Here is a 23,742-nt window from a genome sequence, read left to right on the forward strand (position 1 = left end):
CTATGCAAGTAGATTCCCCAGAATGACCTTCGTGGTAAGACTGGAAAATTTCAATAAGAACTTGACAAAAAGCTAGTCAGCAGGTAATAGAAATAAGTTGTATATTTACTATTCAAAACTAAGAAATAACACTAATTTCTTTGTATTTTTCAAGATTAAGGAAATGACAAAATAAACTGTAATTATTGTGATTTTAGTGTTCACAATCTTATTCTCTATGACAGAATCAAAGTATTTTTAGTTCAGGTGTAACTACCTCTATGAGAATTTATAGGAACTTTTGAATTGTCTCTGTCTCATACTTCTGAAGCCTACATTATCATTCTTCTGCTTCAGGAGAATTTCAAATGCCACTGAAAATAACATGCTATCTTCTCTTACCATGACCTCTGCATTTTCCACTGAATTAAAGCCACAAACTCTATCAGGAGGTGGTAACACATGACATAATGAAGCGTGTCATTGTTTTCTCTCATATCTGCACCACAACCATCCCACTTCTGCCTTGGACACTGTCATGACAAAATCAATGACTTCAGTATTTATTTATGAGAAAATATTTCAAAATGTGCCCACAGACCTTTTAAAATCGGCTCATGCTGTAAATTTACAATAGCTGTCTTATTTTTTCCTTCTTCATCAATATTGTTTTCATTTTTCACTTTCAAGTTACATACAAGTTATTCTATAAAATGTGCAGTTAATTCTCTAGTACACTTAGGTGCTTCTTGTACTAAATTATAAAACTATTCTAATACATGAGTGTAATAATCTATAATCTAGAGAACACTGTCTCTTACACCTTTTAAAACTTTATAATTTGCTTTTCTTACTTCATTTCTAAAACATATAATTAATAATTTTGTGGAAATTCAGCCAATTATAGGTCAAATGAAAACTAAACTTTCATAACTCATGGTGGAACCAATGGAGTCTATGAGGCTGTCCACATCACGGGATCTCTATGGTGGGCATTCCTTTGTTTGTGGATCAACCTGATAACGTTGCTCATACGAAGGACAAGGGAGCAGCTGTTAGAATGGACTTTACCACATGTCAAGTACAGACCTTCTTCATGCCTTGAGACAATCATTAGTGGCCCACTGTGAGTATAGCTTCATTATTTTTTTAGGTAGTATGAATTGAAAGTTGTTCATCATCAGTGATTATGAGTTTCTTCCCTTTTGAAGGAGGCTTATTTTATAAGAATTTAAATTACTGAATTCATTTGAAATGTGATTTTATTTTCAGTATGAAAGTTATTTCAAATTTTCATTTGATATCATAGATTAAATACCTAATCACTTACTGGAATGATTTTTATAACAAATAATTTTGAATGTACATAGCTATTTATAATAAGGACAATACTTTTAAAATAAGATTTAGTCTACTTAAGAAAGGAATGATGAACTTGAGGATTAATGGCAAAATGCTTAAATGGTCAAGCTAAAATTTCTAAATATTAATATGCTCAAAAATCATTTTATTATTATTATTATACTTCATTAATAATATATAATACATAAGATTTACAAGGTTAATTTAGAAAATTTAAATACATACACATATTTATATACATATATAATATAGTTTCAAGTCTTGAAACTCTTACATAGAATATCAAGGACTTTTACACACCAATAAATAGTGTGATGTGACATTACAAACATTTCCCCAGTATACAACTACTGTGTGAATAATGATAAGAAAAAAACCTCTGTAATTTACATTTAAGTGAATGCCTGAATAATAAGGTAATAAAAAAATTTGTAGGGTATCATGAAGATTGTGCAAGTAAAGGAAAAGAGAACATGAAAGTTGTTAAAAAGATACCAAATGAACACCATTGGTGACTTCAGTGTATAGCTCAAGAACAAATGTAATGAGGCAAATGTGTAGTGATTGTTGAAAATGTTGCCAGTTCTGACCATTTAGAGTCACTGAGTCCAAGAACAGAATATGACCATTTTTCAATTGTCATGAGAAGTAGATGGATGTTTTAGGAAGGTATTATAATTTGACTGATTCTACTAAATACTCATTTGGGCTACTTGGAGAAAAATGAAACAGAGATGGCAGAAGAGGATAGTGGAAACTGTGATATGATTAAGGTGTCATTTCATCCACCATTACACAACTCCTCTTTAAAAGCCTCCAGAGAATCATTCTCAAATTGCATCTCTATTGTTTCAATCATCTGACTTGGAATCACTCACTCCCACTTCCTCTGATGGAAAATATTAATCTTTCCCTCTTGATATTCTATTCACTTTGGAAAATATTTGTTAATCAGAACATCCTAATTAAAAACAAAGCATTGTACACAAAGGCAAAAATCCAGCACTTGTACAGTAACTCTATTTATTATATCTATATTAAATCATTTGTAAGACAGTTTTCAGAAACTTTCAATGACTTAATATGCTGACTTTCCCTTTAATGTTAGTATCTTTCTGATTTTCCCTCAAATACATAGAGAATGCTATGAGGTTATCTAGAATTCACCACTATCACTCAGAAAAGCCTCTGGAACAAGCTGTGTTCTGGATTGAGTTTGTCATGTACCACACAGGAGCCAAGCATCTTCACTCAGGTGTCCATGACCTCACATGGATCCAGTACCATTCCCTATATGTGTTTGGGTTATATGTGTCTGTCTTGTATGGCAATTGTTATATTCATCACCACAAGATGTTGTGTTATTTGTTGCCACAAGTATACTAAAAGTGAAAAAAAGTAGAAAGGGACTAGTTGCATCTAAGTCTGAAGGGGGAATTCTTAGAAGAGGAAGTTGTTGTGTGACATTCTTTACTATTCTGATGCGAATCTTTAAAACTTACATTTAATGTCTGTTTAAGACAGAAATGGTTTAGGACAAAGGATAATATTCTGGGAAAAGGATGAATAAATCCCTATGTGTTTATTTTGAAATTTGTGCTTGTCATAAGTTATTCCACACAAAGTTGACTGTGGTTACGAAGGTTGACTAGTTTTACATGGACACAAGACCATCGAAAAGTTTTTTTGGTATCAGTAGGTTTTGCAAATACTCAGCCTGCTCGAAGTTTTTTGGTGTAGGTTTTTGTAGTTTTACTATTTCTAAAGGAATATTTACATTTAAACTTGTGCAGCAAGGTTCACTTGTTCCATTTTACTTGGGAGACCAGTAGTGCTGCTTGCGTTCACTGGAACTCCAGCCTCAGTACCAATTCTTTCCTAAAAACAAAAAAACAAAACAAAGCAAAACTTATCAGATATTTATCCAAGCAAGGCCTTTTTATTCTTTTTTCATACATTTATTATTATTGTTATTGTTATATGTTGTGACATTTAAAGTTCTTACACTACATCATAGTTGAATTCACCCCCTCCATCATTCTCCTTTACCTGCCTCCCCTCATTCCTGGAATAGTTTCAACATGTCTCATTTTTCCGTTTACATACATGTGTACCGAATATTTCCATCATATTCACCCTCCATCCCCCTTTCCTTATATCCTCACCTCATCCATCAAGACCCACCAACCAGACAGGAACTGTTTATCCTTTCTGTTCTCTGGGGCTTTGTGCTTGCTAGATTGGCAGTCTACCACTTGAACTTCACCTAGAGACCTTAATTGTTTTATTTGTTTCTCGTGCTTGGGGACAACTTGAACCATGAACCTTCTACCCTTCTATGTAGCTGGTATTATAAGTGTGTCCCTCCATCCCTATCTCATTTCTTCAAGTGGGGGGTCTTCTTGACATTTTACCTGGGTTTGCTTTGAAAGACCATCTTCCAAATCCTCACCTCTCAGTAGCTGAGGTTACTGGCATGCCCAACCATACCTGTCCAAAAAATTACTTATTAAAATGAATATACACATTCAAAATAACTAGTTGAAAAATTTGATGTAATGTTATGAATATTAGCATCATTCTTTTTTCCTAATGTTGTTTTAATTTTTTTCCACGTTTGTCTTCTTTTCTAAATGGCAAATTATAGTTCTACATATTTATGGTGTACAATCTTCTTAGATATGTACATTAAAATTATAGTATGATCAAATAAGCTAACTAATTTGTTTCCCTCATGCACTTGTTTTTTCATTAACATCTATTAATTTTAGACAGTAATAGTTTATAACATGACATTTATACACATGGTCATATCATGTATTATCATGTTCTCCATCCCTTTTATACTTTCTCATACTCAACTCTTTTATTGTCTCTTTGGACCCCCTCACATTCTCTAAAAGTCTCTCCTTTTTCTTTACAAGAGTTGGATTTTTTTTTTTATTTATTATTGTTGTGTCGGGTGGGGATACTTGGGGCATTTACAAAAGTTGTTACAATTTATCAAATATATCACACTTGAATTCATCCCCTTCCCCATTCTCCCTTAATCCTCCCCTCCACCATTCCTAAAACAGTTTCAATGGTCACCATCTTTTATTTGCATGTCTCCATACACATTTTTGTTCTATATTCACAGTCTCACACCCTTAACCTATGTCCTACCTCCTCCCAGTGGTACCAATCTCCTCAGAGGACCTGTTCTGCTCTCTTGTTCTCTGATTTTGTAAAAGCAAAAAATGCCATTTTCATTTGTTTAAGATTACAAGTAGTTTCCTTGTGACATTGTCATATAAATATGTGTATATATATATATAGATATAGATAGATATCAAGTAATTTATTTAATCATAAGTTACTCTTTTGTAGACTTCTCAAAATTATAGAAATAATACATAATGTACAAATTAAAATAATTCTGTAAATATCTTACATATAATAATTTTCTTAATAAAATTATGATAAATAACTGAAATGAGTCCAATGGAGTGGCTCCATTTAAGAAGACATTCAGTAAAAAGAGTTTAAGTGAAAATTCTGAGTACAATCTTTCCTGACATACTGAATCCACGTTTATATCCTTGAGATCATCTAAGAGTTTTTATCCTTCTGCCACCAACACAATCAAATTTTTCTTATATGTGGTGGCTTAGAATACAAAAGATACATTTTAACTCCTTTATTGGTTTATCCAAAACTACAAGTGAGAAAAATATAATGGAGGATCAACAAATGTAAAAGAAGCATTACATTGCAATGAGGTCTATGCAGTGGGAATTCAGTTCTTCTGATAATAGAACTGATATGTTATTTCAGTTCTGGGAGTTTTGGAAATGTAGTGGTTTGGCAAAAGGAATACAGTCATTGAATCAATGTAAAGACAATCCTGGAAGACCTTGGCAAGAGAGGCAATGAGCTGACTGTCCAACTTGTCAGTTTCCATTCTTATTGATTCTAGCAATTCATCAACTAACTTTTCTGCATTTGATGTTCAACTTGTATGCTATAAAATCAGTAGAATTTTTAATGTGAGCTTATAAAATGTAAATATAAATCTCACAAAGACTGTGGAAAGGCATATATTATGGAGTCAGAATGTTGTGGTCAACAGACCACAAACAAAGACCAAAAATCGTATGTTCTCCCTCATATGTGGACATTAGATCAAGGGCAAACACAACAAGGGGATTGGACTATGAGCACATGATAAAAGCGAGAGCACACAAGGAAGGGGTGAGGATAGGTAAGACACCTAAAAAACTAGCTAGCATTTGTTGCCCTTAACACAGAGAAACTAAAGCAGATACCTTAAAGCAACTGAGGCCCATAGGAAAAGGGGAACAGGTACTAGAGAAAAGGTTAGATCAAAAAGAATTAACCTAGAAGGTAACACCCACGCACAGGAAATCAATGTGAGTCAATGCCCTGTATAGCTATCCTTATCTCAACCAGCAAAAACCCTTGTCCCTTCCTATTATTGCTTATACTCTCTCTACAACAAAATTAGAAATAAGGGCAAAATAGTTTCTGCTGGCTATTGAGGCGGGGGAGAGGGAGGGGGTGGAGTGGGTGGTAAGGGAGGGGGTGGGGGCAGGGGGGAGAAATGAACTAAGCTTTGTATGTACATATGAATAATAAAAGAAAAATGAAAAAAAAAAACAGTATCTCAGAACACTGCAGGATACAACTCTGTAAGTGAAATCCATAAGGATATTCTATGCAAAATTATAGATATATTAGTATACAGTAAGAACATCTCATTTGCAGATTTATACATATGATGATCAAGTTCATTCAAAAAATAAAAAAAATTCAAAAGCAATTTCAAAAACACGTGGATGCCAGGTGGCTCACACTGTAATCCTGGTTACTTGAGAGGCTTAGATAGGAAGGATCATGGTTCAAGTACAGCTTGAACCATACAAATAGCTTGTGAAACTACATCTCCAAAAACATAACCAGACAAAAATGTACTGGAGGTATGCTCAAGCAGTAGAGCACTAGATTTTTAAGTTCAAAACTCTGAGTTCAAATCCCAGTTCTACCCAGTTTAAAAAAAAAGAAATTTCAAAACAAAAAGTATAAACTCCATTGCACACAGTATTCCTCTTAGTTGATGAGGAGAAACTTTCAGTCAGATCTTGATTTTCGTCAGTTGTTTTTAAATCCTTGCATGATTTGTCATGTTTCCCTGCTGTTAATATTGTGAAAATATGCCTCCCCAAATCAAATGGTACCTGAAGGCAAGTAAAAGTTAATGTGCTTAATTTCAATAATAATGTGAATATTTTATATTTGTTGAAAAACAGGATGGCTTTATTTGGATGGCGCCATGGGAAAAATCAATCACATATCTGCAGTACTCAAGATATTTACCATTTATTAAGATCTAAATGGTGACTTTTTGGTGAAGCAGTATTATTTGTACATCAGTAATTTTATGACAATAATTTAGCATGCCCCATGTGATTTCAAATTAGGGATAATCATACTTACTGTATACACAGTTAGATAAATTTGAGTAACTTCAGAGTACTGAACTCTATGAGTCTTCAGCATTCCTAATATTTCCAAACTGTTAGTATTCTTGGAGCCATATATCTGTGAAAAACAAAATTTTACCCTACTTATATTCACATTTAATAGCCATAACCCTAAAACTTACTAAATGTCTTAATGACCATACTCACAGGCATTAAGTACCTACTAATATAACCATCAGTATGCTCTATGTAGTATCAAGAAACTTGTTTCTTCTTGTGTAGATCAGCATTTACTTTGAGAAATTAAAACATTTATCTTTATTACCATAAATGTTCCTTCACAGTTGAGTAAATGGTGTGCCCAGTCAAAACACAGCAACACAGAAAGCTATAAATTCAGGTTTCTCACACTTCTACCTTCTTTTAATAATTGCATAAAGAAAGTATTTATTTATATTATTAATTTCCTAATATGAACTAAGTATAGTGGTAGTGACTACAAATTTACTCATATTGCCAAAAGCTTCAGAGTTTACTTGATAATATAGAATAAAGGGATAGCTTACTAAATTGTGGAAACTAGACAGAGTATTCTGGTAAAGTTTTGTGCAGGTATGATAGGAAAAAATGACTGATGGGCCCATATATGTCTCTAAACTTAAATCTGTTATTAAGTTTTTCAACAGATTTTACTTATATATTTATGAATAATAGCCATAAACATATCAATTATTGTTTGCCTAAATAAACATATATAAATTTTATCAGAACACAGACACCTTCAACATCTTACATACATTATTGTAGTTCAGTTTAGAAAACTATGTGTTATGTTCAAAATCTATTTTTTCATTATCCTCCCTTTCACATGCTTTTTTCTAATCAGAAAAACCCTCTACATTAGTTGTTGGAAGCTGATAGTTACTCATTTGAACCAACTGGTATCTGATATTTCCTCATTCACCCATTCTAAATTCAGATATTGTTGAAGACTACACTGCAAATGTGCTTAACTCTTGTCCAAGGTAAACCTGCTCTTAATATGATTGGTTTTGTTTTTCTTTTCATATATTTCTGGTAGATATAACTCCACATTTCTTATTCAGTGTGTTTGGCTAGGTGGGAGAATTATGAGTGATTAGGTAAAAACATCCACAAGAATATAGATCCAGAAATTCTGAAGAAAAGTCTAGAAAACAAAATCTAGTAAAACACAAATGTATTACATATATTGTAAAATGGCTATATTACTAAAGGAGATCTAAAAATTCAAATCAATTCCAGTGACTTTCTTCACAGAAATGGAAAGAAAATGAATTGTAAAATTCCTATGGAGAACAAAATACTCTAATTGCCAAAACATTCTAAGCAAAAAAAAAGCAATGTTGGAGGTATCACAAATGTAAGGACAGAATAGAATTAAAGATCACAACATATAAACCCACAGTTATAGTTATCTGACTCTTGACAAAGATGCCAAAAACATACAAAGAAAAAAGACAATATCATTAAAAAATTATGATGGGAAAACTGGATAAACACAAGTTGAACACAAATACTAGATTCTTATCTCTAACCCAGAACACGAATCTATTTATGATGGAATAAAGGCTTAAAATGTGACTTAACAATCTGAAGTTACTGATGTAAAACATAGGGAAAACACTTCATGATTTACTTATAGCCTAACTTCCTTCCCAGTGGCACAGGAAAAATATAAAAATTGACTAATGGGACTGTTTGAAATTAAAAGCATGGAAAATTACCATGACTAAAAGAGCATGGAATAAGAAGACAGCAAAACAAATGGGAGCAAAATCTTCACCAGTTAATTGAATAATGAAGAATTGATTTCCAGAATATACAAAGAGCTCAAAAAGCTGAAATGTATAAGAACAAATGATCTAAATAACAAATAAAAATGTTAATGAAATTAACAGACAGTTCTCAAAAGAAGAAATACAAATGCAAATTAAATATATGAAGAATTGAACAATGTTCATAGTCATAAGTGAAATATGAAGTCAAATGGCACAAAGATTCAATTTCAGAATGGCAAACATCAAGAAAACTAACAAGAGATGCTTACAAAGATGACAGGGAAAGGAGAACCTCAGATAATTTGGTGGAAATGCAAACTAGTGCAACTTCTATAAAAATCAGTATGAGCGCCCCCAAAGCTAAAAATAGATCTATCTTTAGACACACCAAGGACAACATTTGATAACATACTTGAAAGAAGGTAAATCAATACCCAAGATACATACGTGCATAGCAATATTTATTGTACCTGTGTTCACAACAAAATTGTGGAATCAGCTGAGTTGTGTAAAAGCTCAGGAATGAATAAAGGAAACATGGCATAAACCAAGCCCCAAATCTAATATCCCATGTTTTTCACATTTGTGAAATGTAGTCCTAGAATAGTAGTGAATGAGAATAATAATGGAACATGAATGTGAAATGAAGATTGTCTAGGTGTGATTAGCAGGAGAGAGGATTGGGAAAGGAATGGATACTGAGGTGTAAAGAGGAATAAAGTGTCATAATTATATGAACTTATATATACAGATATATACATATGCACACACCTATACACATATATATGTATATATAGATGTATCTCTCTCTCTCTCTCTCTCTCTCTCTCTATATATATATATATATATATACATACACACACACACACATAAAGAATAATTAAATCCACAAAACATTGTTTAAGAGAGGACTCAGAATATTATGGCATTATGGACAAGTTGATCTTGCTCGAATACACTGTGCACACCTATGGGATGAATATTATGCTACGCCCTTGTATTATTATTGTTTGCTAATTTAAAAACAAAATTAAATTATAAACAATTAATTATATACAAATATATATTAATATACATAAATACATCCTATAAACAATTACAGTATATTTATATATATTGAAAATAAAAAAAGAACAGTGAAACTATACAGATCTTTGAATGTAAAGCCTTTCTTTGAATTAAGAAATGTTCTCTGAAAAAAAAATTTAAATCAGAAAATTTCATGAAGCTAAGGAAAACAAAAAACCAAAATGTTTTTCTGTGAGATATACCAAAAGCAGCACCAAAAAAGTTTATGTTAATCAATTCTTAGATTGAAAAAGTAGAAAGTTTTTAAATAAGCAAACTCAAAAAGTAAATAAAGCACAAAATAAGCAAGAATTAGCCCAATACAAATTTAAATAAAAAGAAATTTAATATATCAAAAGAGTAATTCACAAAAATGGAAACTAAAAAGCACTAAAATATCGATGAAAAGGAAGCTGATGAATTTGATAATCCATATATAAGAAAGAAGACCCAAATAAAATCATACGGGAAAAAAAAATCAATACAACTTCTACTAGATGAAATAAAGTGTTCATTAGGAACTATTATGAAGAAATCCAAGACAACCAATTGGTAAAGCTGTAAGAAATGGACAAGTTCTGGAAACATACAACCTCCTAAGATTGAACAACGAAAAACAGAAAAACCTTAACTGAACAATAAAGTGCTTAAAATTGATCTTGTCACATGAAGTCTCCCAAAAGAAGAATATCTTGGAACTGTACCTTCAATGCTAATTTAATGATGTGTTAGATGACAAACATCAAAACTTCTCAAACTAATTCAAGAAATTGAAAAGGAGAAAACTTGACCAAAGTATTTCTATTGAAAGGATGTGCCCTTTGCCCCAGCAGATCCCCATAGCAGAAACCAGTAAAGCCAGCACAGGATGCCCCATGCAGGATAAGATAAACAGGATGGGGGCAGGTGGAATGTGAGGAATGTGAGAAATGTGAGCAGATTGCAAAAGAGGACTAGAAGTACGTGCAAGATGTGCCCTGCCTGCTTGCTAAATGTAACCGTGTGCACGAATACTGACCCTTGAATCTATAGGCTAAGAAGTAATGTACTCTTAAATGGATAGGCTGGAAATGTATGTGGTGTTACAAACTCATTGGCTATGTACTGTGCGGGCTTTTGCTGTAATGGCTGGTAGGGGCCTATATAAGATCTTCCCTAAAGAGGCTCGGGGTCTTGTCTGCCCAATCGGACCTGTGTGTCTGTGTGGGAGCTTGACCCTGGCTTGCCAGCTCAATAAACTCTGCTTTGTTGATTGCATTCACGCGTGACTCTCTGTCTCTCGGAGGAATAGGATTCTCGGACCCTAACACTATGAATCCAACATTACCCCAATAGCCAAACCTGACAAAGTACAACAAAATATAAGAAAAATATTCCTGAAGAAAATGCATGTGTATTAAAAAAACAGGGTAGTGAAACAGGACAGGCAGAATACCTCAAACTTTGAGTCCTTACCTAGCATGCACAAGTCCCAGCTACTGGCCAATGGAACTGCAAACAATTAAAATACAAACAAAATCTGACAATACATCACATCAAAAAGATTATACAGGAGGATCCAAGGTGGCAACTGGAGGGCAGAAGCAGACAGTGTGAGCACTGTAAATCAAAAATTTTGCTGAGACGCTGAAGCCACACTTTGCAGCAAAAAACCACCAAGAAGAATCAAAACTCTGACACCTTGAGCCCCCAGCCTGTACAAAGGTTCTCCATGCCACATTACACTGAGAAAACAGGAGGGCTCCCATGCTGCCAGGTACCTGCTCCAAACCTGCATGGGAGATGCAGACCAACAGGTGAGCAAATAAGTGGCATACAGTATTCCCACAGCTACCCCTGGGAAAAACCAGCATAGCTTGCTGGACAGACTGACCCCTGTCCTGAAAAAAAAAGTCTGAATAATAAACAAGGAATGGAAAAGGAACATGCAGCAGAGGGAGAGGGGTTCTCCAAGCACACTGGAGAAGGGGGGAAGGACAAGGAGCTAATCTCTGCAGGAACTTTCAGTAAACAAACACTAGAAAGGCAGAAGGGCCAACAGTGGGCTGGTGATAACCCACTGCCTGAAATAAAGCAGATACGGTCCACAAAGCTCATCTCCTGAGCCAGAGCAACATCCAAAGTCAAATGACACTGCAAAATTGAAAAACAATCAACAAATCAGCTTAACATGCTGACAGCAGGGAGCCAGTTAACAGATTTCTGACCTTGCCCCAGAGAAAAGGCATGAGGCAAAAAAACAAGCCCCAATAAACCAAAGCTGTGAAAACCCAACTCCAAAGCAGGACTACTAGTGGGACACAGAGCTGATCTCCAGAACCTGAGGACAAGACACACCTCGCTGAGGGAGGAGCTGACTAAGCAGCTGCTGCTGAAAGACAGGAAAAAAACTGGTGAGTCTCTCCAACTACTTGATGAGACTAAGACAGAGCTTCTGCTTAAATACCAACACCACAACTGGATGCTGAAGGAGTAACACCAGAACTACTACAACTGAAATTCTATTGCTCCTTAATCTGGAATTTTTTTTTATGTGTTTGTCCACCACCTTTCCCTGTTGATTTCTTTTTTTTTTTTTTTTTAAAGTTAAACAATTTTACTGTGGCCTCTCCTAACTTCCCCAACACAAAGGGCAGATGTTTTATTTGTGTCATCTTATCAATTGGATAATCTGAAGTCATTTTCAAGATGTGTGTGGCATGGCCTTGGATATGTGAAACACTGGGACAGAGAAGGGAAAAGTGAGGGAATCCAGAGTTGAAGGAATCTGTGTTTGAAAACTGCAGAGTCCAGTGAAATAAGCCTTGGATCACACTGGGGAGACAAAAATGACAACTTATGCATTGAGATGAACCTTTGTTTGTAAAGCTCTTGCTTTCCTAGAGGCTGGCAACTCCTGTTGGTTGATAAGGCTCTACAGGCTCGCTTCTTGGTAACTCTTCCAAGAGAAAAGCCTAGAAAGGGACTGTGTTCCCAGCAGACACCTTCGCAGGCCTGCGATCTGCCTCATCTCTGGTCTGTGGAATCCTTGCGGTTAGTTGGAAGTTAAAAGGGCATGCATATTAAAGCCCAAAACGCTTACAAATGTAAATAAGGGTAGATTGATTAGGAACAAATTTATCGCTAGGAATGTGGCACTCATTTGCATCACCTAGGAGGCAAATTGGGGGCAGCCTCAGCCCTGACCACCCATGTCAAGCAGGCTTTTACACTGGCTCCTCTTCCCTTTCTTAAAACATTACAGAAACAAGGCCAATTAGATCCTCAAAGTAATTCATCTCTGTGTATGAAAGAGCAGACCACAGGGGAAGAGGCGGGTGGGGGGTGGGGAGACTAAGAGTGCTTGTTAGAGCAAGGCTGGAGATTGGGTCCTCGAACCAATGGGTAGAATTTACAGGCCTGGACCATTGTCTGAGATGCTGAAAAGTTAACCTATCAAACAGCCGGCGAGGGGGCTCAGGGCGCTGAAAACCTAGGGGATCAATGTTCAAAACGTTTAGGAATTAAGTCAAATGAGCCCGAGTGGAAAGAACTTTGCTATTGAAATGATGCACACGGAGCAGCAACCAGGAGGAGGGAATCTGCAGCTGCGTGCGGAAATGCAGAACCCTTACGTGTACAGGGCCTGTAATTTCATTCCAGAGTTCCATAATCCAAATCACTATACTGACACTACAGTAAATAGAAGACAAAACTAGGAGGAAAAACTAGTACTTTGATCTAAAACATTGTAAAGAAATTCGAAAAGACAAACTTAGCAACGTGTTTATGGCTACATAGTTACTTGCCATACAAGTAACCAAGACTGACATTTAAAGTAGGGCTACCCTACCCCCGCCCCCACCCCAGTCTTTAGAAAACAATTCCAGCAGCAACCATTAAACAGTTTGACTTGAAATGTCTGCAGAAACGCTCGGAGAAAGCTCATACAGTAAGCCACTTTCTGCTTCATGCTATTTATCAGACATCATAAAGACTAGGATTTTACTCCCAAGGTTAAAATAACTATGTGTCAAGCCCAGTCTTCCCGTGCTGTTATGAACGCAGTGTCATTTTCACCGCACCGTGCTTGCGTCCCTTCTAGGTTTTAGCAGCTCTTCCCAGAGTCTCTCAACAATCACGTGCTCCTTTAGGAGTTAGGAGTTGTGAATTTCCGCGCTGGCCTCAGTTCTCAGGTCCCCTTGATCGCGTGAACCCCTCGATCGCGTGAACCCCTCCCCCGCCCCTGCAAATGCATCTTTGTCTCTCTTTATTCCCCAGGACACCCTAACCCGCTCCAGGAACTGCACACACAGTTTTGGGGGCTCAAGATTCAGGGAGCAAGGCCTCTCAATGGAACCAGAAAGAAGAGAAAGCTAGAGGGAAGGTGGCGAGGCTAGGAAGACAGGGACGAGATGGAAGGAGGAGAAAGAAGGGAAAGCGGAAAGAGCCAGGGGGAAGGATCAAGGGAAGAACCAGTGATTGCAGGACCGCCCTAGAGGAAGGAAGGGGGAGAGGAGGGCTGGCGGACGGAACCCTGCGGGAGCCGCATGCACAGCTCCCCAGTGGCCAGCGCACCCCTCCGCAGCCCCTAGCGGGCCGAGCTGCCGGCGCGGGGCTGCAGAATGGGAAGAGCCCCGTGCGCGCAGCCATTGGCAGGCGGCGGGGACGCCACGCGCACATTGGGCAGCGGAAGGGGACAGGGCCGCCTCCAGGAATGTACTACGGCCGGCCCGCACGTCCGTCCGCGCCGGCCTGGGGAGCGCGCCTCGCTCAGGCCCCGGGGAAGACTCGCTGCAAGCCGGGAGCCCGCCTTGGCGCGGACCCAGAACTCCGAGCTTCCTACCTACTGCTCCTCTCGGGCTGCGCGGGCGCGTAGAGGTCCAGAGCCCTCCCAATCCCACGCCATCCCTCACCGCCAGGCGCGAGTGTGCGCACATGCGGGCGCACCCTGGCCCGCGCGCGCGCATGAGCCTCCCGGCTCGGGGGTCACGTGGCTGCGCGGGCTCCGTCTTCTTCACCACCACCAGCACCACCACCCCGCCCCCCCGCCCCCCCCCCGCTCCTCCCCCCCGCCCCCCCCCGCTCCTCCCCCCCGCCCCCCCCGCTCCTCCCCCTTTCCCTCCATCTGGGTTTCTTCTTTTTTTTTTTTCAATGAACACACACCCTGTACATCTTAAAGCCACACTGCCCCATTTCACGACTTCAGTCTCTACTGCGGGTCTCTCTGCAGTTCAATTCTGTAAAGAAAAAAAAAAAGGAAAAGGAAAAGGAAGCAGAATACAGGGTTTCTGGGTCTGGTATCTACTGCGGGGAGGAACTTAATTCGAAAGTGTAAGAGAAACATTCCGCCTTACAAAAAGTGGTTTATTTCATTTTAAATCTTCCTCAAATAAAAAGCGTAGAAACCTGCTGTGTACAGTTTAATTTCTCTCTGGCCCCAGGATCCACCCCTGAAAGGTCGTGTGTTTTCTTCCCCAACGGAAAGCGAATCCCCGGGATGCCTTGGTAACAGTGGACGCAATGTCGGGGACAAATCTTCACGATCTGCGCACAATTTGTTTCGAATGAACCCACATTAAAGCCTTTATTCTCCCCTACGTCACGCTATTATCACATATAACATAAATGCATACCGATTTTGGTTAAAAAAATTATAAAACTGATTTTATAAAACTGACTTTCTATTAAGGATATGATTACATATCCAGGAAGCTCAGAGAATACCCACCAGGACAAACAACAAAAAAAAACCCAAAAATCAAAAAACCCCAAACCACTACCTCTAATCATGTAATTCTCAAACTTCAGAAATTAAAGAAAAAGTCCTAAAAGAAGCTGGGGTGGTGGTGGTGGTAGAGTATACCTTTACTTATATAGGAGCAAAGATGAGAATTAAATGAGTATTCCCCAGAAACCAGAGAGAAGAACAGAAAGGAGTGAGAGGAAAAAAGCCTCCAGCCTCAAATACTAAAACTGCAAAAATATTCTTCAAAAACTCAAAGAGGAATACCTTCGTAGGCGAACAAAAATTGAGGAATTTGTAGGCAGTAGTCCAGCCTTGTGAGAGATGTTAAAAGAAATTCTTTACAGAGAAGAAAAATGATGAAGGATGGAACTCAGGTTTATATAAAGAAAGGGGAAGCATTAGGGAAGTGAAAAGTGAAATAAAATTTCCCATTAAAAAAAAAAGGATGTGATTAATCAGAAAGGCCCAAATGAACTCAAAACAATCATGCAAGCTTTCTCAAGAAAACAACTGCATTTCTTTGGGTTGGTAAAAGGATCCTGTTGCTTCTTTGAATTAAAGATTCATATTTAAAAAAAAAGCGCTTCTCTGCCTCCATGAGATTGCTTGGGTGCCTGGATTCCACGTTTATAGGACACAACTGCGCTGTCGTTTTCTTTGGGGAGCTGTGGGGGGATATGGTGAGATGGATTTTCAGAAAGGGTGGCTTTTCCTCAACGACCTTGCTTTCCCCTTTAACTTTCCATTTTGTTTATCTTAATGCAAGGCGTTGTTACCCGCGAGAGCCCAAGTCTTGCCCTTAGTTATAAAAGAAAAGAGGAGGAAAAAAAAAAATCTGGCATACACTGACGCACTATCCACCACTCTGTCATTACTGGTGCAGGCCTGGGAATTCAAGCTGGACCTCCAGATTCGCTGCAGCTCCAGGCCAAGGTGCCTCTGAAAGGGTTTTCTTTGAGGAATTTCAGAAGTTGTTTAAGCGCTTTTTCAAAAAAAAAAAAAAAGTATTACCTAGCTCCCGGTGTCTATCACGAAGCAAATGCTCGTGTGTGTGGTGGGTGCGCGCACGCGTGTGCGCGCAAAAGGCGTCTCACAAAAAAAAAAAAAAAAAAGACACTGTTGAAAAGGAATAAGAAAGAAAGTGGGGGGAAGCATTCCTTAATGGAAGTATTGCATGCGAGAAGGTTGGCGCTCTCGCAGGCTCCCCCCTGACGCTGGGGATGCACACACTGGGGTTGCCTACCTGGGTGGTCTCTCTACTTTGGTGAGCTGTTGCTAAGCAGCTAATAGTCATGTTTGCTGAGTAATTTCTGCCCTCTGCGAGCCAATCGCGTCGCAGAAATCCAAGCCATCTGACAGCCCCGGGGGCGGGAGCTCCAGCCTTGCCTTTTTCTCTTTCGTTCGCAGTCTCCCCCTCCATCCCTCCCCTCCTCCTCCTCCTCTTTCTCCAAATGGAGAGAGTTCTTATTTTTCTTCTTCCATCTCATACATTGTATCAAGGAGCTGCTGTGGCCGCTGCCCGCTGCACACACACAGCGGAGTCCACAGGTCCCGGGAGCGAGAGAGGCACGCTGTGCGGGGGCAGAATGGTCCAACGGATCGGCAAGGAGCACAAGAAAACAGAGTCTGGGACCGAGCAGCCACCGCGAGCACAGCAGCCAGAGCCCGAGCAGCAGCTTCAGGAGCCGCCACCGCCAACAACAGGAGCAGCAGCAGCGGTGGCTGACCCGGCCCGGCAGCTCTGAGACCCGCTGGGCACCTTCGGACCTCGCGGCGGCGGCGACCGCTCAGGCGACCCGGGAGGCGTTCAGGCGGCCAGCGCGGCCAGCGGGAGCCGCGGGGATTTGCTGGCGCTTTTTGCAGTAAAGGGTTCGCTACGGGGCGGGGGCGGGTAAGGGGGACTTGGGGATCGCGCAAATTTTCAACAAGGATGCCAAAACAACTCAAAAAAAGCTTTGGTGTTGGGACAACTGACTAACCACAGGCAAGACAGTGAACTCTTATCTCACAGCAGATGCAGAATTTAACTCACCATGTGTCACGGACTTAAACAGCAAAACCCATAAAATTCATAGAACAAAACAGCAATCTTCACAACCTTGTGTTAAACAAAACTCTTACATTTCACACCAAACGCTCAAATGACAAAATCGAAAATTGAAAAAGTTTTTTGTTACAAATGACACCGTCATACAAGCGGAAAAGACAAGCCACGGAATGGAAGAAAATATTTGCCGGTCACATGTCTGATAAGGGTTTAGTTTACAGCCTACGTAAAAACAGCCAATCAAATTTTTAAAATGGGCAAAGGAACTGAGTAGCCATTTCTCATTATAGCCATATATATAAATGGCCAAGAAACTCCAGAAAAAATCCTGAAAGTCATTGTTACAAAAATGCAAATTAAAATGATAAGGCTCACGCCTATAATCCCAGCTACTCAGGAGGCTGAGATTGGGAGGATCGCGGCTCAAGGCCAGCCAAGCAATTTTGAAGGTCCCATCTCCAAAATAACCAGAATAAAATGGACTGGAGGTGTGGCTTAAGTAGCAGAGTACTGGCTTTGCAGGTGCAAAGACCGGAGTTCGAATCCTAGTACACCAAAAATAATAAAAAGAAAACAGCAAATGTTAGTGAGGACGTGGGAAAATAAGAAGCTTTACACACTGCTGGTGGGAATGTAAAAATGGTGTAGCCACGTGGAAAATAATTTGGAAATCCCTCAGAAAGTTAAATAGAAGACCCTCTCCTCCCATTCCTGGAATAGTCTCAACAGATCTCACTTTTCCATTTTTGTATTATAGCAGCATCCCTTACAACATCCAAAAGATGTTGACAACTCAAATGTCCCATTAACCCATGACTAATAAATGAAATTCATTTTATCCATGCAATGAGTATTATCTTGATAGTAAGAACCAATCATTAATATATGCCACACATGTCTTGAAAGCATTATAAAAAAAAACAAGAAAGATGACAGGCCACTGTATGATTCTTACTTATAGGAAATGTCCAGAGCAGGGAAACCCACAGGAACAGACAGTAGGATAGGGGTTCCCAGGGACTGAGGATGGGGGGCAGGCAGAATAGTTGTAACTGCTAATGTGCACGTGATCCCTTCTTGGGTACATAAACTCCATCTCTGTCTGTTTAAAATTAATTAGCTTCAATTGGCTGTTTCCTGTACCTGGGGTGTGAACCACACTGGAGCAGGACACGTCCCTGCTTTGTCCACGCTGTATTCCCGATCGTGTAGGACAGTTACTGGCTGCTCACTGATTAGTTGATGCATAAATGAACACGGGAAGATTTGGGTTGAGTTTTTGGACTTACAAAAAGTATAAACACCTCTCCACTGGGCGATTCTTTTGTCTACTGCCGGTATAAAAGGATCAATTTGCTTCTTTCCTGAGGTGCAATTTTTGACAGGAGGCAGTGGAGTTAGGACAAGAGAGGGATGTGTGATGGTGACAAGAGCTGGGTTTTGTAGGAACAAGCAGACAGAACCAGTGTCTTAATCGGAAGGTAGACTGGTGGCCCAGCAGCCAAATCCAGTCTTGAATGTGTCCTCAAGATGCTTGACAGCACACCTGATGCCGTAGAGTGATTTCCAGAAAGGGGCTGAGGTGCCCTTGAAAGTGGGCGTGAGGACAGCCCTTTCCAGTGGCGTGGGGCGTTTACACATTTCATCGCTGCTTTCTGAGACCGGGATTCCTGCACGCGTGTCAGGAGGGAAGCCCACACCTTTGAGAAGTTGGGATGGGAATTTCTGGTTTTTCTGGGGGAAGCTGTGAAGACTTGGCAAAACTGGCTACAATCCTAAATCCCAGGAGGGGAACATGTCTGTCTTCTGTGCATGGGCTGGAGTAGGACTGGTCCAAATGTCCAGACCTGTCAGATGAATGACCCCTATGGTCCCCAGCCCATCTGCTTTGTCCCTGCCTCTTTCAAAGGATCGGTGTGAGCTTTGGGTTTCTGGAGAAGGAGCTGCAGAATTTACTGGAAAGAGGCTCCTGGTTAACCCAATGTGTCCTCACCCATCTTCCCCCATCCGTAACAGGCCCCTCTGTGGACCAGAAGGAAAATGGGACCAAGGCTCACGACACTCTTGATATAAAATTAACTCCTCAGTGACGGAGAAAATGCCAGCTGTAATGCATTCTGAAACTTCTGGCTGTGAGCTTAATACAGCCTGGTACCTGGATGTGGCACTCCTAGACCACCTCCTCCCTGGACTCAGGTCCCTAGAAGCTCTGAGGCTGGCAGGGCAGTTGGACTCAGGCCTAATGGGTCACTTCTGCCTCTGATTAGCCGGGTGACCTTGAGCAAGTCACCCAAAGTACATTTCCTCCTGGAAAGTAAGGGCAGTGACGCACGCTCTGAGCCAATGAGTGAGTGCACACCTGCTCAGCTTCCAGGCAAGGAAAGGCCTAGGGAAATGTCACCTCCAGTCACACTGTCCGCTGATGTCACACCATCCTGTGAGGTTGGGGTTCTCACGCTCGTTTCATAGTGAAGATTTCGGGGAGCAACCACACTAGGGACAGACTCTGCCTCGGTGGCAGCACTGGGAAGCAGGGTCCTCACGTCCCCAGTCCCATTGTCTTCTGTGGATGTAATGAGTTAAGTCACCACACCTGCACATCAAAAGGTTACTAAGTGTCTCCTGTATCAATGTCTGCCACACAACAGAAGCTCAAACATTTGTTGCGTTTATGGATGAATGGTATTCTTAAAGTTCACAGAAAGGAAAAAAAGGTAGTCCCATCTCCTGCCCTGGGATTTACCAAAGGCCATTTGTCCCTTAAGCACAGTTCTCCTCTGGTAATATTGCCCTGTTGCTTCCTATCCTCTGGTCCCCAAGGCAATCACTCTGAGATCCTGTGCCTCAGTGCTCCTGCCCCTGAGAATCAGTAGTCATCAAGTCTCAGTCCAGCAATGCTGTGAAATTTTTGGAAGGAGTCATATTCTTTTACTCATTCAAGAATTCAGGCAATATAAGTAAAGTTACTTTAGGCCAACTAAGGAAGAATGTGTGTGGGGGGGTGCTCAATAGTTTTCACAGATACTAACAGCCAATACTAAAATTTTGGCTACAGCACAAGTCTGCTAAATAAGAAAGTACAAGGTCTGTCAAAAGACATGTTTTGACCAGCCACCAATAGTTCATAACCATAATCCTAGCTACTTGGAAGGCTGAGATCAGCAGAATATAGGTCCAGGCCAGTCCAGGCAAATAGCTCATGAGACCCCATCTCAACCAACAGCTGGGAGCAGTGGCACACACCTATCATCCCAAGCTACACAGGAGGCTGAGATCAGAAAGAAGGTGGTTCCACGTCAGTGAGACCTCATCTCAAAAGGCTGGGCATGATAGTGCACATCTCTCATCCCAGCTACAGTGGGAAATTTAAAATAGGAGAGTTGCAGTTCAGGTCATCCTGGATAAAAAACAAGATCCTACCTCAAAAATAACCAGAGCAAAAACAGCTGGGGGTGTGGCTTAAGTGGTAGAGTGCTAGCCTAGCAAGTACAAGTCCCTGAGTTCAAATCCTGTACCTCCCAAAAGCTCTTTTTACAGTACATTTTTATAGTATAACTATAGCACATGCACGCTCGCGTGCGCGCGCGTGCACACACACACACACACACACACACACACATATGCTACTATACTATTACTCTTTTCACACTCCACTTGGGCAGGTAAAATAAAACAAGGAAATGCTAGCCTCTAAGGGAATTGAGGCACAGGCCATTTTAGGCTCTCAAATAGAGTTCAACACCTAGAGTTGACTTCAAAAGCAAACAAGTGGCTACAACAGCCCACAAAATAATTGAGAGTCTAAGCAGCTTACATGAACTAGTCCTATAATAAATCAAACCTGATTTATGGCCTGAGAAATAAGATTAATTGATTCACTACTACCAGAGATCCGTGTAAAGTATATTCAAAGCGATTTCAGAAGTTTAAAAAAATCTTTCCTGTTATGAATCATGGTATCATTAGAATTTTCATAAATTTTTTAAATAAATTTTTACTTGGATATATTCATTATACAGGGGGGATTCGTAGTGACAACTCCAATGAGACTTATATTGTACGTTAGTTACATTGCCCCCATTGTCTCTCCCTCTTCAACCTCCTCCCCACCCCACTTAAAGCAATTGCAAGCAGTTTCTTAGTTCTGTTTCATATAGGTATATGAAGTCCATCTGCCATGTACTATGAAAGAAGGAGATTAAGGTGATGGTAGATGGCAGAATTTTCATACATTTGATTTGGCCAGGAAGCACGTATACTCAACAGTCTGAAAGTAAACAGCACTTAATAAATATCCCCATTTGTATAAATATACATATTCTAGAACATATTCAGAAAAAAAAAAAAACTATGTAAGACTGAAAATTATATTTCTCAGTAGTACTTTAGTACTAATGCTAACCATTTTTAACTACTCCAACATAAAATACCAACAGAACCAACCCAAAAAACTAGGTCTTTCATCTAATACTGCATACATACAACAATCATTTTCTCACATAAAATCTTCTTTTCATCCTAAAAGGTACAAGACATTATGCCTGCTCTAGAAAAGAGGATGTCAAGGAAGGGCCGGGCACTTGGCCAGGGCCCCAGACCAGGCTCCCCATACTGTTCCTGAGCTATTATTTTCACAAGAATGCAGGACTCACTCCCTAGGAACTCATAAATGCTGCTCCACAAAGAAAGTACTCAGGTTGCTCTGGCAGAAAGCTAAAGCAAATGGACATACTGAGGAGCAGCACAGATTATCTGTAATGTAACCTGGGAGGTGGACTTCCTAAAGGCACTGAGGCAGTGGCACAGAACACTACTGTGCATGCCTGGATATTGATCTTGTCTAAAGAAGATTTTCTGTGCTTCTCTAACAGTTTTTGGTCCATGAACCAGACCACCAGTCACCTATCACTACTGTTCAAAAAACTGAAACCTCATCAAAGCTAAAGCAGGAATGACACAGTTTCTTATAACAGAGCAATGAGGCGTACACCGAGAAAACGGCAGCCACATGTCCCTGAATGGAACTCAGCTCTCTGGGCCTCACTTAATCTGAACACAGCTAGAACTAGGAAGGAAGTCAGGACACACTCGGAAGGCCAAAAGAGATTTTTACAAAGTCCATGCACACCAGCTCACCTACTTTACTGCAAGAAGAGGCTCTCTGACCCACATTCCTAGCATAGTTGCTATTAAACTACTCACAGTTCTAACAAGTTTAATTATCAGGCTGCCAAGCCCACAGAAGAACAGAGGCAACAAACTAGAAGAAGAAAGAGAGCTAAAAACTGACATAGAAGCAGAAGCAAAAGAGTGACAAGGAATAGCAAGGACAGGTTTTTTTGTAAACAGTAAAAACTGGACACAAGACCTTGAAAGGTGCAGCAGTTTGGGATCACTTCTCATAAAAGCAACACTCCACTCAAAAGACCCTGAAAATATCACAGTATTAAACAAAGCCCAGTTCAATAACATATATAACATGAACCCAAGTTAACAAGGAAAATGTAACTTAAATTTCATGCATTCTACTTACTACAGGGAGAAAAGGTTGCATATTTAATACCTTTAGTTTGCATATCACATTACCTCAGATAAAATATTCCCAAATGGATCACTTCATTTCATCCTCAACAACCTCATAAAGGCAGATCCCTCCAATGGCCAGGAACCTCTGGTAAATAATTTTATTTTAGCAAGGTAGATGGGTTTATCAGTGGCAAGTATAAGACAGTATGATAATTTATAAACAGGAGAGAAGACATGAAAAGGCACCTATGCCCCTGGATGGGGATGAAGGGAGAGAGCCAAGAAAGCTGCCTGAGAAGGTCACCTCAAGGCCACATCTTAACCTTCTCCTGGAACTTCTTCACTTCCAAAATGTCCCTCACTGAAAGCTTCCATCTTTCCATTCTACAGGGCTTCCATCTGAGGAACTGCCCTAATGTCTCCTAGTCACATTGTCCCTCCCTACTGTAGTGGACAAACTTTATGATAGATAGACCTACCATAAACCCCATCCCCATGTTAATACCTTTGTGCAATCCACTCCTGCTCTACGTGACTAGACTTGCTTCCACCAGCAAAATGTGGCAAAGGTGATGATGGGCTCTCATTACTTCTGTCTTGCTAGCTGACGCTCCCTTGTAGCTCTGATGAAGTAAGCTGCCATGTGGGAAAGACCCACATGGCAGGAAATGAAGGGCCTCTGGTCAACAGTACACTAAGTGAATTTTCGGAGAACCCTGGGAAGCTTAG

At 39.9% G+C, this 23,742-nt stretch overlaps 2 pseudogenes; both read left to right on the forward strand.

The window, feature by feature from the left end:
• LOC109674727 (UDP-glucuronosyltransferase 2B31-like) overlaps positions 1-2,743 on the forward strand; it is a 51,807-nt pseudogene extending 49,064 nt beyond the window's left edge.
• LOC109674816 (UDP-glucuronosyltransferase 2B4-like) overlaps positions 1-23,742 on the forward strand; it is a 722,912-nt pseudogene that overhangs the window by 645,871 nt on the left and 53,299 nt on the right.

This window comes from Castor canadensis, chromosome 9, assembly GCF_047511655.1.
Source record: "Castor canadensis chromosome 9, mCasCan1.hap1v2, whole genome shotgun sequence".
NCBI classification, from domain to species: Eukaryota; Metazoa; Chordata; class Mammalia; order Rodentia; family Castoridae; genus Castor; species Castor canadensis.